The following is an 18,934-nucleotide window of genomic DNA, read 5'->3' on the forward strand; positions in this document are numbered from 1 at the left end:
CCTTAGACAGTTTTTGCCCCCTTTCATCCAGACCAGCCCGCCCCACCCCATCTGCCCCCTGGCTGTCTGAAGTTCTCCGTGAACATCGCTCTGGACTCAGGGCGGCAGAGAGGAAATGGCATAAATCTAAAAACAATACTGACCTTGCCTTTTATCAGTCTCTTCTCTCTTCTTTCTCTACAAATGTCTCCACTGCTAAAACAACATACTACCACAACAAAATCAACAATTGCTCTGACTCTCGCCAACTCTTTAAAACATTCTCCTCTCTCCTTTGTCCACCTCCTCCCCCTCCTTCATCAACTCTTACAGCTGATGACTTTGCATCATTTTTCACCAACAAAACAGCTCTCATTAGCAAACAGTTCTCCTCATCACTAACTGACACGCACATCTCAACAACTAACACGAACACGCTTCCATCCTTCTCTCCACTCTCCGAGGCAGATATTTCTAAACTCATCCTTTCCAATCACCCTACTACCTGTCCACTTGATCCTATTCCCACTCACCTCCTTCAGGCTATTTCTTCTTCAATCACTCCTGCACTCACTCACATTGTCAACACTTCTCTTCACACGGGAACCTTTCCCACAGCATTTAAGCAGGCTCGGGTAACCCCACTGCTTAAGAAACCCTCTCTGAATCCAGCACTTTTAGAAAACTACCGACCGGTATCCCTTCTGCCTTTCATTGCAAAGACCCTTGAGCGAGTTGTGTTCAATCAACTCTCTAGGTTTCTTGAACAGGACAACCTCCTAGACAACAACCAATCCGGCTTCAAAAGCGGCCATTCGACTGAGACGGCCTTGCTCTCGGTAACTGAGGCACTGAGACTGGCAAAAGCAGCTTCCAAATCCTCAGTGCTCATTCTGCTGGATCTGTCTGCTGCTTTTGACACAGTTAACCACCAGATCCTCCTGTCAACACTTAAGAGGACGGGGATCTCAGGATCTGCTCTCCAGTGGTTCAGGTCTTACCTCTCTGGTAGGTCCTATAGGGTGTCATGGAGAGGTGAAGTGTCTAAGTCTTATAATCTAGCTACTGGGGTTCCCCAGGGCTCAGTCCTTGGACCACTTCTCTTCTCCATCTACATGTCATCATTAGGTTCTGTCATTCAGAAACACGGCTTCTCCTATCACTGCTATGCGGATGACACTCAACTCTACTTCTCATTTCAACCAGATGATCCTACAGTCAGTGTTCGTATCGCTGCCTGTCTGACAGACATTTCTGACTGGATGAAAGAGCATCATCTTAAACTCAATCTTGCAAAGACAGAATTACTTGTTTTCTCAACCAACCCAGCACTTCATCAAAATTTCTCCATTCAGCTTGGTTCATCGACCATAACTCCATCAAGGACAGCAAGAAACCTTGGAGTTGTGATTGATGACCAGTTAAACTTCACTGACCACATTACTGCAACAGCCCGGTCCTGCAGATTTGCTTTATACAACATTAGAAAGATTAGACCCTTCCTATCAGAACAGGCTGCACAACTCCTGGTTCAAGCTCTTGTTCTCTCCAGACTGGATTATTGTAATGCTCTTCTGGCTGGGCTTCCAGCATGCACTATCAAACCCTTGCAGCTGATCCAGAATGCAGCGGCGAGAGTGGTCTTTAATGAGCCGAAGAGAGCGCATGTTACGCCTCTCTTCATCAAACTGCACTGGTTGCCAATGGCTGCTCGCATCAAATTCAAGGCACTAGTTATCGCCTACAAAACAACCTCTGGCTTGGCACCAATATACCTAAATTCACTTGCTCAGACTTACACACCCTCCAGAAGCTTGCGTTCTGCGAACGAGCGGCGCCTCGTGGTTCCATCCCAAAGAGGCTTGAAATCGCTCTCACGGACATTTTCCTGGACCGTTCCTACTTGGTGGAATGACCTGCCGATCTCAATTCGTGCTGCCGAGTCTGTAGCCATTCTTAAAAAACATCTTAAGACACATCTTTTCCATTTGCACTTGACCAATACAGAATAGCACTTACTGATCACCACAGCAACGACCAAAAGCGTACACTCCGGGATCATATCTACGTCTCTCATCCGGATTTGCGCCTTCAGGCGGGTATGTTACATAGTAATCATAACTATCAGAATCCAGTGTTCTGTATATTGCGTACGTGAGTTTTTGTTGTAGATGGCTATTGCTGCGCGTTTAGCTACAATACAAAACCAACCCATTGGGCCACTGAATCTGCATTAACGACAACAGCTGGGGCAACAGCCTTAGTCCTAATGGGTTGTAGCTATCTTAGCTATCAAAATCCAGTGTTCGTCACTGTGCGGACGTGAGTTTTTGTTGTAGATGTCTGTCTTTAAAAAAAAAAAAAAAAAAAAAAAAAAATTGTGTATTGTGTATTGTGCTAATTAATTGAGATTTCTTACAGCTCTTACAGGTTTTTGGCCTTGTCTGTTCCGTTGCTTCTATTACTCTCCCCTTTTTTGTAAGTCGCTTTGGATAAAAGCGTCTGCTAAATGATTAAATGTAAATGTAAATGTAAATGTACGCACAAAGCGGTGACGTCCTCAAGCGTGGAGAAACCCTTGCTATCGATCTCAGCTAATAGATATGATCCAGAATCTAATTCGGAGGCTGAAATAGAAACAGCAACATCAGGACGTCCGTCTCTGTGGTATGTACTGTATTTAGTGGCCTGTCAACATTTGTCTTTACTCTCAGTTTATGAGGACATGATTCGGTTTATGGACTATTGTATGCGACCAAACCTTAGTAGCAAACAAAACGGTTTTGCACGTCAGACTAGTGTAACAGAACAGCAATGAAGTCCGTTAGCGCATTTGAATGACGAAGCACGCGATCGTGTCGTTTACTGATGTTTACTCACGCGACGATAAGCAACAGCACAGACATTTGAAGGAGTTTTACTCACCGGCTGCTTCCAAAGCAGGACCGAATCTTTATCGCTGGGACGGCTCCGTCAAAAACACACTTCTTGGAGTGTGGAGATCCACTTTGCGATGCGACTGAAGCATTTCTGCGTTCAAATCAGTTCAAAAGCAGCGCTGCCTTCCCGGAATGCTGTGCTGAAGCGTTGAAGTCGCTTAATGTCAAAGTGGAGGAATGAAGTGGAGCGCGGTGCGGACTATAACCGACATAAGTGTTCACGGACGACTGGATCTGCAGCTGAGAGAGTGTACGGCGGTGCATTTCCTCTCTCGCTCTAGTCACGCGCGCGCGCACCCTACCGGGAGAAGAGTCCGTACGGCCCTTACAAGGACCTTCCGTTCAATTAACGTCAAGTAGACCCATACTCGAAAAAAACTTTCCGAAACTTGTAGGAGTATTTTTAACACAGAAATACTCCATCAAACGTCCAACATTAGTGTTTGAAACTTTGTCTATGTTTAGGATGGGAATCCAAGTCTTTAACAGTGAAAAAGCTCAGTATGCATGAAACAGCATTTCACCCCCCCCCCCCCCCCCTTATTAACTTATACCCCTTAAACAGACCATGGTATAAGTTAAAACATTTATCATTTAAATTTTCATTTTTAAGTGAACTAATCCTTTAATGCATTCAAGAGAGGAAACACATAACACTGTCTCCAGTTTGTGGGTTGTCCTTTCTCAGACCACTCTTGGTAAATTCTCATCCATGCTGACTGGATGCAACTTACAAGCCTTGCCATTTCAGAGATACTCTCACCCAGTTGCTTTCCCAGAACAATTTGCCCCATGTCAAAGTCATTTAGATCTTTATTCCTGTCTATTTCTCCTGCCATTTCATAAGTATCTTATGCATTTAAATTTTAATGTATTTTAAAATGAAATAAAATCAATGTATTCCTGTGATGGCAAAGCTGAATTTTCAGCATCATTACTCCAGTCTTCAGTGTCACATGATTCTTCAGAAATAAACTGTCACATTTGACTAATTTAATGCATGCTTGCTGAATAAAAATGTGTGATTATTGTATTTAAATAAAAAAAGACTACATAAAGTCAATGACAATTCTAAATGAGTTGACAGTTTGCAGCGTATCGTCATTAGCAATGCTTCATAGGATGAAGGCGTTAAGTACACACACACACACACACACACACACACACACACACACACACACACACACACACACACACACACACACACACACCAAGATAATTCATCTTAGGCAGGACAATGACCCAGCAAAAGTCACTCTGGACTAATAGGTTTATGTCCAGTGTTTGTCCAGTGGAGCATTCAATCGAACATCTGTATAATGACTTAAAAATTACTCTTCACAAATGGTCTCTGTCTAGACTGATGAAGCAAAAGCAATTTTGCCAAGAAGAATGGGAAAAAAAATTCAGCTGTAATTTCTGCTATTACCAATAACAAATGTTGCTGATTTATATTTGTACATTTTATATTTTGTAGAGTATTTGTAAAGGTAAATCATGAAATGTTTAAAAGGTTAAAAACCGAGGTAATTGCTTTTATAAGCAGACATGCCCATTTTAGATGATGTGTGAAGATGTGGAAGAGAGATAGATTCAAAGCATGCATTTATATTTTTATGTTAACTGTCTCCTTGCACAGATGTACCAAATCAGACCATGTCAAACTTATTGTCAACAATCTTTGAGATCTTAATTAAATCTCTTATATTAAAATAGCAGTGATCCATAAAATGGTCCATTTAAATTAAACACTAAAACTGGCAGATTTCACTTTTTTATCTTCAAAAGTCACAGCATTTCATGACATGCATAATTAAAAGACGGATTACATAAAAAGGCATTTTAGAAACCTCTCTGTGCACCCCAACTTTAAAAAGCCATAACACTCATGGCCATAAGCCAGATGCGCTTGTGGTAGGCAGGGAAAAACTGTCTGTTTTATAGAACAAAACAAAACAAATGTGCTTTTTGTGATTAATGTGATGAATATGGACTGACTTTATGTAAGTCAGTTCTCTGTACTTTTCAAAAGAAGTAATTCAAACATTTAGAGATTTAGAAGCTTGTTTGGAAAATTGTAAATGCATGTGTTCAACAAACGAAGACTTCAAACGGATAAAACAATGATGCCTTCATGATATGAGAGAGAGAGAGAGAGAGAGAGAGAGAGAGAGAGAGAGAGAGAGAGAGATTAGATAGATAGATAGATAGATAGATAGATAGATAGATAGATAGATAGATAGATAGATAGATAGATAGATAGATAGATAGATAGATAGATAGATAGATAGATAGATAGATAGATTTTAAAAGTACTATATTTTCAAAATAAAAACAATTCACAACATCATCAAATACTCAATCAAAATAACTTAAATGAAATATTCAGAAACAACTGACCCTCGTCAACTACACAAAATAAATTATTTCACAATTCACCTTCATTTTTTCTTGTCTTCCACATTGCTAACTTTGCAGTTCCTATCAAGTAATTTAACAAACATGTTTTCCTTCTGATTAAGAATCTATACCTCACACCCCCAATACAAACTGCTTATAGAGAGAGAGAGAGAGAGAGAGAGAGAGAGAGAGAGAGAGAGAGAGAGAGAGAGAGAGAGAGAGAGAGAGAGAGAGAGAGAGAGAGAGAGAGAGAGAGAGAGAGAGAGAGAGAGAGCTCAATGGAAATAAAACCAAGGTTCTCCTCAATGGTTTAAAGGACACACTCTCCAAAACCCACATATTCACCATATTATCCTCCCAAGTCAAAAGTCTCTGCGTCATTCTGGACAGTTAAATTTCCTTTGGCCTCCACATCAGCAATATCTCTAGCACTGCATACCTTCCCATCCACAGCATCTCTAGACTCTGCCCCTCCCTGTCCCAACACAATACACGTCCTCATTCAGTCCCTGGGGACTATTTCACAAAACTAGAATAAGAGATTAAGCCAGGATATCTTGGCGATCCTGGCTCAATTTACTAGTATACTCGTAAACTTGACAATGGCGCCTAGAGGTTTAAGATAAGACCTAAGATAGAAGTTTCTGTAATACACCCCCTGGCCAGTAAACTGGCAGAGGGTGTTGTTAATCAGTTTCAGTTGCTTTGATGTTAATGAAACTAACAAAAGGTGCACTAGACGGGAAACAATGAGATGACCCCTAAAGCAGGAATGGTTTTACAGGTAGAGGCCAATGACATTTTTTCCCAACTCCTCTTTTCTAACTGTTTTTCACCAGTTTTGTATTTGGATAGGGCCAGTGTCACGTATGGTAGTGAGGCGATACCTGTACCTTACAGAGGTTGCACTGTCAGTCCAACTCCTTCAGGATGACATATCAGCATGTGCCATTGTTACAAGGTTTGCTGTGTCGCCCAGCACAGTCCCAAGAGCATGGAGGATATTCTAGGAGACAGAAAGTTAGTCTAGGAGAGCTGGACAGAGCCATAGAAGGTCCTTAGCCCATCAGTAGGACCGGTATCTGCTCCTTTGTGCAAGGAGGAACAGGATGAGTATTGTCAGAACCCTACAAAATGACCTCCAGCAGGACACTGGTGTGAATGTCTCTGACCAAACAATCAGAAACAGACTTCCTGAAGGTGGCCTGAGGGCTTGATGTCCTCTAGTTGACTCTTTGCTCACTGCCTGGCACCGTGGAGCTTGATTGGCATTTGCCATTGAACACCAGAATTGGCAGGTCCGCCACTGATACTCTCTTTCTTCCACAGATTTGAGGAGGTTAACCCTAAAGCACACGTGACAGTCGAGAAAGGGTCTGGAGGAGCTGTGGAGTTATGCTGCCTGTAACATTGTTCAGCATGACTGGTTTGGTGGTGGATCAGTGATGGTCTGGGGAGGCATATCCATGGAGGGGCGCACAGTCCTCTACAGGCTAGACAATGGCACACTGACAGCCATTAGATATCGTGATGAAATCCTTGGACCCATTGTCAGACCCTATTCTTGTGCAGTTGGTCCCAGGTTCCTCCTGGTGCTCATCAATGCCCAGCCTCATGTGGCCAGAGTATGCAAGCAGTTCCTGGAGCATGAAGGAATTGATAACATTGAATAGTCATCACGCTCACCTGACCTAAATCAAAAAGAACACTTCTGGGAAATTATGTTCCTGCCCATCCGACGGTGCTAGGTCGCACCTCAGACTGTCTGAGGTGATGCCCTCAGTGGAGCTCAGATGTATATGCCCTCAGATGGAGCTCAGTGATGCCCTGGTCCAGATCTGGGAGGAAACACCCCAGGACACCATCTTTCGTCTCAAAAGGAGTGTCTCAACATTGTCAGGCATGCATACAAGCATGTGAGGTCCATACAAACTACTGAGTGCCATTTTGAGTTGCTGCAATGAAATTTCAGCAAAATGGACTAGCCTGCTGCATATTTTTTTTCACTTTGATGTTCAGGTTGACTTTGAATTCAGTCCTCTGTAGGTTGATCATTTTCATTTCCATCAAACGATGTGGCATCCTTTCAGTCATAACACATTACATAGTCCATATCAGTATAGATATTGAGCACGATATTTTTCCCAATTGAGTGTTTTCAAAGTGTTCCTTTAATTTTTTGAGAAGTTGTATCTTGAAAATCTCTGTAGCTTGTCAAAAATAAAAATGAGGCCTCTGTTAAATGTTGACAAAAATAAAGGTAAGATATGTATCTGTATCTGAATAAATTAAAGTAATATCAATTGCATCTCAAACAAATGATGAAATAAAGTGGTTTGAATCCAAAAAGCTCTAAACGAATTTTAGAATTGTTACAGTTTTTTTGGATTGCTTAAGCACGATTTTCAAAACAGGGCCTGTGTTTTCAAAACACTATACACAATTAGCACAACCAAACACCCAATTAGCAAAACAATACAGATCCTTTGCATAATTAAACACTCTTGTAAAAACTATACACTTCTGTTTAAAAACCACACTTTGAAACACACACGTTTCACATTACTATACTCTCTTAGCACCAGTTACACTCTGCTGTGATAAACCTAAAACACTTTTAGCACTTTTACTTTCCTATGATTAGAGTAGGCTACCATCAATGTACAAATATAATGTAAATCCACCAAACACAACCCAAGACCAATGTTGCAGACTGAAGAAACTAATTTATTTCAACATGCCCAAAATGTTGATATGGACATGTATAATACTGTAACAAAATGTAACTTTACATATTGTACTGTAAGCTTAATGTTACAGTTTTTCTCAATTGTTTACGCACATTTTCTGAAAGCATGCCTTTATATTCTCAGAACTCTATACAGACAAATCCAAAAAAAAAAAAAAAAAAAACAACCACACACAATGGGCAAAACCCCTCAGTTCTCCTGCAAACTTAAACCTTACATTCAAAACAATGTTATTTCTTCAAAATGGGATTTTGTTTTCAAATGACACACAAACCATCATATGTATAGACATTTATAAGATCCAGCTGAACACTGATGTGCTCAATGTAAAACACTATGATGAATGTAAAACACTTCTCCGTTCATCAAAATGACTTCGGCCTTTTTTTTGTTCAGTGTTACACTTACTACAGACAGTACAAACATAAGTGTGTTATAAAATATTCGAGAATATTGTTTTTATACTCAGAACACACAAATACACAGTATAATTGTATTTTATTTTTCCTGCAAAAACAATGTACACAATGTACATCCCATTCCCAACCAACACAAAGTTGCACATACACTACATACAAAACAACAGAAGAATTTACTGTATACAGTTACAGTTAAAAAAAAAAAAAACACCTATGCTGCATCCCCCTGTTGCCCTTTTATGCTAAAGCTCTGATTGCTACTTGTAAAACTGTGTGACGGGTGTTTCCCCTTGTGATGAGTCAGTGTGCATATTTGAATGGCAGTGTGTTCCTTGTGAAAACAAGATATTTTCTGCATGGAAATTGTGCCAAAAGCAGAGGATTGTGTGTGTAGTGTTTTGTGAAAAGTGTGTTTTAAAACTGCAATTTACAGTTTTTTTTTTTACTGCTTACACACAAAATTGTTACTTGTCACACAATTTTTAAAACCTGACACTCAAACACCAGAACCACACACTAAATCTGCAAAACCATACACTATTTTTTGGCCTTTTACTCAGTTTTCAATTTCATTAAACACTTTTTGCAAAACACAACACACAATTTTCTAGGCAACACACAATAATCTGACACGAAGTTTCTTGATTTCCTTTTATAAACACAACCAATCAAAATGCCACACTAATTCATCAGTGCCTCACACTAACTCCTCACATGTGCAAACACTTGTTGCTTTACTTAACAACAACCAATCATATCTTTAGTAGTGGCCTATAAATAGGCCAAAGGTCAAGTAATAGCTTTTGGACAATGGATGCAAACAATGCAGACAGAGTAAGAGGAGTTGTGGAGACACTGATGCTGCCTCCATCCAAGGTTGGATACGCCATACAAGAAGGTTCTTTCCACGGTGTCTGGCAAGAGGGAATATAGCATGTGACGTGGATGAAGTATTGTGGCAGGAACTGTGCTTGTAGTTTATCAGAATTCGTTCAGGGGGTTGGTGAATGAGTTACTTGTTGTGGTCATTGTGTCTCAAGTACCAGAATTTGTGTGTAAACAATAGAGAAAAACCGTAAAAAAAATAAAAAAATAAAACACATTGTCTATTCGCCTAGCTGGATCTGCGCAGACAATGTTGTCACTAGCAAGACACCTTGGAAAGAACCGTCTTGACCTCCATCTGGTCACAGGCTTCCTCCTTGTCTTCCTCGTTCTCCTCTTTTTTTTCTGACTCTTTCCATTATGCTTGAAGACCGATTACCTCACCTGCTGCTTTTTATAGTGCTTATACACCTGATTGGTGTGTCTACAATGTGCAAAAACAAGTGTTTGCACACCTGCTGACTGTATTGAACTAATTGTTTGGACTGTGCGGTAATTTGACAGTCAGTGCTTTGGCATTGCAAGGAAGTGACTTCATGATAGATTTTTGTGTTTAATGTATGTTAAGTGTGTTTAGTGTTTTGCAAGTCACTTTGTGTAGATTTTTGCAACAAGTGTGAGGTCGACAATGTGCTTATATTTGTGCAAATATGGGCTGATGTTTTGCTTTGTGAGTGTAAGGTTTTGCTAATTGTGTACTACTTTTAATTTTAGTGTGTAAGCAATCAAAAAAAAAAAAAGTAAGACAATAGATATAGACCTACACACATAACATGATTAGGTTACAGCTAAATCAGCACAATATCACAGCAATTTGTATGTATTTAATGAGGTGGCTAATTCATAAGTATTTGCGCATCCTCCCTTGTACGTATCATTTTTTTGTGTATTGGATGAGTTGGTCAATTTGTATGATTTTGTACAAATTACCTACCCTTTCCCCCGCCCCTAAAACTTATCCATCACTGCAATATAGACAGATCATACAAATTCATACGAGTAAGGTAATACGAATTCGTAAGAATTAGCCTCCTCGTGCAATCAAATTGGTCTTGAGATAGCTTAGGCTGTACATATATGTACAATGGCCTGGAAATGTGTTTTCAGCCATGTCAAACTGTGACTGGCTTGACTGCATGTTCAAGGTTAAAGTATACAACTGTACCAATCTTTTTTTAATGGATCTTATGCTGAGCTGCCCTGAATCCAAACTGTAGACCGTAAAAAAATATGGACGATGTGACTTCATTCTCTTCTGCTGAAGAAAAGTGAAGCTATCGGAGGTCCAAATAGGGCACTGACATCTTGCTCAGATTTGGGACTGACTATGCACAGTAGAGAGCAGGAAGTAGAGATGCAATATCAAAAGCCCATCCACACTCTTGCAGATGCAGAACAATTCAATATATCTGTGTGAAATAAACAGTTATGGAAATGTAGAAATTAAAAAAAAAAAGCTCCATCTCCTACCAAAAATATTGAAAAAAGTGCCAATTTCACTCTCTAGACTGGGTAAACCCAGCCTGATCTGGCGGCAATTTGATTTCGCCCGGAATCTCAGTCTGGAAACCCGTACATTAATTTCTACTGCTGTGGATACACTTTTGCGGCAACCGTGATAGACTGGCTTGTTTAACACGATGGCAGATAGAGAAACATTGGGTCTTTGCCTGTTGATCACGTCTCTTGTGGTCTGACTGGTTGAAGGAATATCCAAATGCATACAAAGTCATTCAAATAATGCTCGTTGGTCCCGCCTCTTGTCCAGTAGAAAGTACAGAGCAGACTCCAGAGACCAATGTTCAATTTTAAATTGATCTTGGTCTGGTGATAGCCAGACAATTCAATCTCAGCTGTCAGTCATGATCTCATACCCCCCTTTTTATAGCATCAAATAACTAAAACCAATCTCATTTAAAAAATGAACATTAAGAAAACAGCATGATAAAAAACTGCCCAAAATGACAGAAACCAACTTTGGGGAAACAATTATATGAAGAGTAATTTGATTTTTGTTTGTTTGTTAGCATCCATAAAAATAAATGGGCAGGGGCTCTGACCTATACGGGGCGATCGAGGCATGACAGCTTCAGTTTTTAACACAAGTGCGGCAGGCTTGCTCCAAACTCATGGGCTTTATCAAATAAAGCAGTTACAGTTGTCCTAAGCTCTGATCTTATGAGTTCTTAATAATTACTAACTCAGTAATAGGCCTATTGTTTGTGAAAAAGGCCTAAGCATATTTCAATTGTCTCTGCATTTTACAAATATTTGTGATGTGAAAGCTGCAATATAATCCGAGATATACACAAAATTATGTATGGAAATGACTTTTTAGCAATACAACAAAAACGTATCTGACAAAGTATATCATTATGTACACCATTTTATCGGAAAAAAGGCCAACTGGATGGAAACAGGCTGGAGACGACAAATTGTGTAATCTTTTTTTTAAATGCATATTAACTTTGTCGATAAAAAAAAAAAACACACAAAAAAAATGTTTTTATTGCAAAACAAGATACATATATTGAGGATCACAGTGTATTCAACTAGTATCTACATTCATAATGGTATCATAGGAAATAACAGAAATATATATCTAAAAAGACAAAACCGTGCAAAAAGTGGATGGAAACTTGGCTAATTATGTGCAGCACTGAAAAGGGGCAGGGCTACATACAGCGCTGGAGAAAACAGTGATTTTCCACATCCAGAAAATAATATGAATATTAATATTAATATTCTGAATATTAAGTCATTTGTTCAGAATAAAACTATAGGCTGTAAACAAAGGTTACTCTGTTTTTAGCTAGTATGGTGAAGACATTCTCTGGACCTCCCTGGATAGACACTGAACAGTCTTGACAACATATTACTATAAGGGTGATGGCATGAGAAAGGCGAACCGGACAAAACAATGTTGGCTACTCGACACCTGCTTATCACACCCAACATTAACCTTCTTCTTCTGTCACTTCTAGGCTCAGTGTTTTTTCAAGCTCCTCTGGAGGTGGCACACTGTGAAGTTTTCCAGTCCCGGAGCACCCTGGAGCTGCGGAGGAGACTTGATCTCTGATCAGAGCTGAAGCCTGAGTCGTTCGCTCGCTTTTGTCATATCCTGTCAAGCCTGTATGAACTTCTTTCATGTGCCGGTGTGTGGAAAGAGAGATTCCTATTTTGGAATTTGATAATATGGTGCATGTTAAAGTCGAAGAAGGAGAGTGGGTGTGTATGCGATCATAAAATTGTTCAGGAGTCAGTTGCCGTTTTCCTTCATGCCCTACAAGATAATGAGAGGTGGAACTAGAAAGAGAGCTGGGGTGGTGAAGAGAAAAGAGAGAGCAAAACTTTGATGATGGGAGAGAGTTGTATACTGGGTGGGGGGGAAATAAAGAAAAATGAAAGACATGACTCGGGGGAGGAGGGAGTAGATGAAAGAAGAGGTGCCCAGTGGTCAGATGATGCAATTTAACAACAGTCATATGGCATTTTCTGCTGCCTGCCTAAAATACACCTGGTAAACAGATACAATCAAACTGTCCAAAAATCAATTACTTCACTGGGATTGCTCTTGCCCAAAGACATGCTTTAGATGTCTAGAGGTCCCGAAAGGAGCAGGAGGACCCTTTTTAGAGTGATATCCTGCCAGGGGTGACCTTTCTCACAAAGGGCATCTCTAGTGAAGTGCAAATCATGGATCTGAAGCATCAAAAGCCCAGCCGATTTTATTTACATAGAAATAATTTAATCAATTAAAAATTCCAAACTAATTATCATATTAGAATGCATATAGTCATCCCTAATGTGAATTTAATGAGTTATTCAGTACATAAATATATACATTTATGACCATACTTGAACAATACATTTTGGTCATATATCCCTTCAAAACATTAAAAAAAAATGTATATATATATATATATATATATATATATATATATATATATATATATATATATACAAATAAAAATAATTTCCTTGGTGTCATGATGCAAATGCACCCGGCCACCCATGTCATGAAAAAGAAAATGTGATTCATCAGACCAGAACACCTTCTTTCATTGCTCTGTGGTCCAGATCTAACGCTCACGTGCCCTCTGTTCTATGTTCCCAGCCCCATATACAACAAACTGTGATGTTACTGTGTATTCTGGTACCTTTCTATTAGAACCAGTATTTACTTTGTGAGCAATTTGAGCTGAAGTAGCTCATCTGTACCAGCAGCCATATCCCCCTGTAACCCAAGACTGGTTTCCCACTGAACCTAAGCAGGGCTGAGCCTGGTCAGTACCTAGATGGGAAACAAAAGGGAAAACTAGGTTGCTGCTGGTAGAGGTGTTAGTGAGCAGTGGCGATTTCTTTAAGACTGCAAGGGAAGCTTGGCTTCCCTTATAATGTCACAAAATTAATGGTCAAATATGTACTATTATATTAACATTGTATGGACTAAAAATGCGTTAGAAAACGTTCACCTCAAAGACGGGTTCGTTCAGAATCAGTTACATATAGCAGGTCGGCTGACTCGATTTCCTTCTCATACATTCCCGCAGCGTCACAGTGCATTTCCCCATTGAAGCCAAGCGTCCATTGACTTCAATGGGGCTGCTTTGAACAGTTTTTTCAGCACTTCGAAACTAGACGGTCATTGGATAAACGCTGCGATTATGTCCCGCCCACGAACGCTCAGCGTCTCTGGGAGTGAATGGGGAGTGGGCTTGCCCGGACTCCGAGCTTCTGCGTGATGATTGGAGGGTCTGCATCTCCTTTTGACTGACAGCGATTCTGTACTATAAGAAATCACTGAAGCTATTCGCGCTCAGTCCCATCGCGAATTTCTCAAGTTCAGTCGAAATAAAAACTGCTGCAACCTATTTCTTTGATATTTGCTTGGCGAAATTGCTTGATTTTCATCATACATTTCACACAATTATACACCACATTCGTTGTTTCAGTTTTACAGAGTTTAATAATTTTTTTTAGATCGTTCATTCATTCACAGGGTAACAGACCATTTTCTTGAAAAGGAATGTAGGGCAGAATTTACTTTTAAATAAATAAGACAATTGGCCGAAAATGAGCTTCCCCTCTCTGACAGACCAGTAGCCGTCACTGTTAGTGAGGCCAGCAGGGGGTGCTCAACCTGTGGTCTGTGTGGGTCCAAACACCCCAGTATAGTGATGGGGACACTATACTGACAAGGAGCACCGTCCTTCAGATGAGACGTTAAACCGAGGTCCTGACTCTCTGTCGTTAAAAAATCCCATGGCACTTCTCGTAAAGAGCAGGGGTGTAACCCCGGTGTCCTGGCCAATGAGGTATATAAATGCCTCATTCATTCATTCATCTGTTTGATGAGACCACACGGGCTAGCCTTCGCTCCCCATGTGTGCATCAATGAGCCTTGATGTTCAGGTCTTGAATGAATCGTTCTTTTGAGCAGGTTCTCATCAAGTAACCGGTTGTGGCGGTTAATTAATCAAACTGAACCTAACTTCCGGGTTGATGATGCAAGACGCAAAAGCCGAAGAAGCACGTCCGACTAAAAAAGAACCGAAAGAGCCGGTTCAACCAGCTGTTGAAGTCTGCAGAGGATTGCAGAAGACTCAAAAGGACACGAACAAGCCGGTTCAAAGATCTGCCAAAGTTTGCAGAGGATTACCAAGGATTCTGATGATTGAGTTTGCAACTTAAGCCAGAGGCACATAGACTACTGTCATTAAATCAATCATTTTATTCAAATCTGCAAAAAAAAAAAAGTTTTCTCTAAAGAGATTAAATACATTTTACTGTAGTTTATTATGCATATAAATTATATTTTAAGTTTTTACGCGAAATGTATTTGAAATTTAAGTTTATAAGACTATATTAGACATGTAACATATCCACGTTTATACATGTCTGTTATATATATATATATATATATATATATATATATATATATATATATATATATATATATATATATATATATATATATATATATATATATATATATATATATATATATATATATATATATATATATATATATATATATATATATATGGGAAACATGTTAAGAGTTTATGAGGACAATAAACAAGGAGTCAGTTTACTCATTCGATGGTAGGGTATTGGCTACTTTAGACAAAGAACATATCCGCATTTGTTGATCAGTGCCTGTAATGTGTACTGTAGTTGTGCAATTTTCTTTAGAATCTGGTATGAAGGATAAATTAATCAACTGTGAACACAAACACTGTTAACTTAAGTAACTAAAAAGCAATAATCAGCCAAATGCACTCCCGCAAATAACTTTATTCGATTGTTTCAAATGCATTGACACAGATTACCTTATTTGAATGTTTCCTTGATATAACAACACTGAGAAATGCATAAAAAAACTATAAAATAAATAATAAATAGTGGCATCATTGCATAATGATGTCAGAAACCTATGAATCAGCATTTTAAACTGGTTCATTAAGCTGAACTGTCCGAAAAGAACCGGTTCCAGGAAATGCTAGTTCAGCACTGTTCCTTCCTTGGACCACATTTGATAGATACTAACCACTCCATACTAGGAACACCCCACAAGTGCTGCAGTTTTGGAGATTATCTGACCCACTCGTCTAGCGATCACAATTTGGCCCTTGTCAAACTCGCTCAAATCCTTACGCTTGTCTATTTTTCGTGCTTTTAACACATCCCATTTGAGGACAAAAGGTTTACTTACTGCCTAATATATCCCACTCACCAACAGGTGCTGAGATGAAGAGATAATCACTTCACCTAACATAATGTTATGCCTGATCGGTGCTTGAGTGTGTGTGTGTGTGTGTGTGTGTGTGTGTGTGTGTGTGTGTGTGTGTATGTGTGTGTATATATATATATATATATATATATATATATATATATATATATATATATATATATATATATATATATATATATATATATATATATATATATATATATATATATATATATATATATATATATATATATATTTGGGCCGGGACTCGATTAAAAAAATTAATCTAATTAATTAGAGGCTTTGTAATTAATTAATCGAAATTAATCGCATTTTAATTGCATATAAATATTTGACCTGAGAACGATGAGAAGTAATTTTTCACATGGATTTTTAGTATATCATTGAATAATGCTTCATCAACAAAATATTTATTTCAGTCCAGCAGACCAATGCAATGTTTGCCATTAAGTGTAGCAAAAGCATATTTGTGATATTTGAGGCTCGATGTGCTGCGGTGATACGCAAATTCCTTGTTGTATAGCTTGCACACAACCATGCTCTTGTCAACGCTTCCATCCTTTCGTTTAAAAAAAAAAAAAATCCCATCCTTGGGGCCAAGCAAAGCGGTCTCATCAGCTTCTTCGTTCATGTTCACTATGGTTTGTTGTTGTCGTGACTCATGAGCGCTAGTTGGTGTTCCAGTACAATCGGTCAGTCGAAACTCATTAATTGAAAAAACGTTCCTCGGTGCAAAAATAAGTGTGGTTAAAATTGTTATTTATTTTTTTGCGTAATTAATATATATATATATTATATATATATATACACTCACCTAAAGGGTTATTAGGAACACCTGTTAAATTTCTTGTTAATGCAATTATCTAATCAACCAATCACATGGCAGTTGCTTCAATGCATTTAGGGGTTCTTTGTGGTCCTGTTCAAAACAATCTCCTCAACTCCAAACTGAATGTCAGAATGGGAAAGAAAGGTGATTTAAGCAATTTTGAGCGTGGCATGATTGTTGGTGCCAGATGGGCCGGTCTGAGTATTTCACAATCTGCGCAGTTATTGGGATTTTCAGGCATAACTATTTCTAGGGTTTACAAAGAATGGTATGAAAAGGGAAAAACATCCAGTATGTGGCACTCCTGTGGGTGAAAATGTCTTGTTGATGCTAGAGGTCAGAGGAGAATGGGCCGACTGATTCAAGCTGATAGAAGAGCAACTTTGACTGAAATAACCACTCGTTACAACCGAGGTATGCAGCAAAGCATATGTGAAGCCACAACATGCACAACCTTGAGGCGGATGGGCTACAACTAGAGATGCTCATATTAACCATTAACCGATAGTAAGAATTTTGACCAATTAACACTATCAGTTAAACGTTTTTAAAGGATTTTTTATTTTTAATTATTTTTTTACTCACAGGGGCGTCGACACATGCAACAGACCACACGTGCTGACGCAGACATATTTCGCAAAATGAAGCAATGGGAAAGAAGTGGGACATAATGTGTGGGACCATTTCGACAGAAAGGGTGACTAAGTAACATGCAAAATAAGTATTACAATACAGCAGTAGTACAGGCTCCTGACTGGTGGAGTAAAGCAAATGAAAGTTGCTTCCGGAGGCTGGCCGCTCTTGCGAGGTGCCTCTGATGAGCAATTTTTTGTTTGTTAAATTAAAGTTTAAATTTTTTTAAGTGATGACCAAATGACCAGCGGCCGACAGTGAGTTAACCACAAGTTTAATCAATTTAGCCTTTCAAATCAACTCTTGACTTGCCTTGCCTATAATAAAATCCAGATATAACACTTCAACCATCACAATGTTAGTTCATTTAGTCTACTATAATATTACCTCCACAGTAAAAGGCCTTTTTGACTAACTGAGGCAGGCTGATATAGCCTACAGCTCGCAACGCCGCTCGCAAACGAAATGAGCTAAACAAGCTAATCAAATAATAAAAAATATAACATGAAGTTTGTCTTATCTACCTTACACTTCTGCAAAATGAATAGCATATAAATGAGATCTTCAATTTCCGTAGTATAGCCTATATTTAACGGAGTTCTAAGCAACGCAAGCAAAAGATTCAAGATGCATTTTATTCAGCAGCTCATTTCAAATTCAAAGACCGCAATATGAGAAAGAGCGACATAAGCGCTGGTAAGATCATTTAGTAATTTTTATTGAAGATCATTGTTTTTTTTGAGCATCTAAGAGTTATTTTAATTTTCATTAACGTACTCGGTTACTTTCGTAACCTCGGTTCCCTGAGAGAGAGGAACGAGTATTACGTATGGGAAAAACTCCTTTTCTCGAGAATGTGAAGCAAAACTTTTAATAAAGGTATCTATGTAAAGCGCAGTGAGCTGCACGGCCATAGCCCAGCGCGAGGAGCGCTCTGATTGGCCGGGCTGCGGCAACTGCAGGAACCTATGGTGAGGCGGCTGAGAGGAACGAACCAATGGGGGGCGTTCCAGAAGCCCGCCGAAAAAGGTGCTTATATTTGCATACAGGAGGCTATATAAGACCCTAATTCGCCATAGGTGTCAGGTTTTAAGATCGACTGAAGCGATACCTGAGAAGCATAAACACGGCACGGAACGTAATACTCGTTCCTCTCTCTCAGGGAACCGAGGTTACGAAAGTAACCGAGTACGTTCCCTTTCGAGAGAGGTTCCTCGTATTACGTATGGGAACACAATGTAAAGCGCCGTGTGTGCTGACTGACCCAGTATACCCAAAGCACATGTTATAAACCCCCGAGACACCGACAGAGGCGGCTTATAAGGGGAATGAAGAACCGGAAG

General features: G+C 39.3%; 1 long non-coding RNA gene across 1 annotated transcript in view; it reads left to right on the plus strand.

The window, feature by feature from the left end:
• Positions 1-13,129, plus strand: part of LOC137043662 (uncharacterized) — a 46,660-nt gene extending 33,531 nt beyond the window's left edge. The window contains exon 3 of the long non-coding RNA XR_010898555.1: positions 12,357-13,129. This is a non-coding gene — a long non-coding RNA (uncharacterized lncRNA). The remainder of the gene's footprint in view (positions 1-12,356) is intronic.
• Positions 13,130-18,934: the final 5,805 nt, after the last annotated feature.

The sequence above is a fragment of the Pseudorasbora parva genome, chromosome 16, assembly GCF_024679245.1.
Source record: "Pseudorasbora parva isolate DD20220531a chromosome 16, ASM2467924v1, whole genome shotgun sequence".
Lineage (NCBI taxonomy): Eukaryota > Metazoa > Chordata > Actinopteri > Cypriniformes > Gobionidae > Pseudorasbora > Pseudorasbora parva.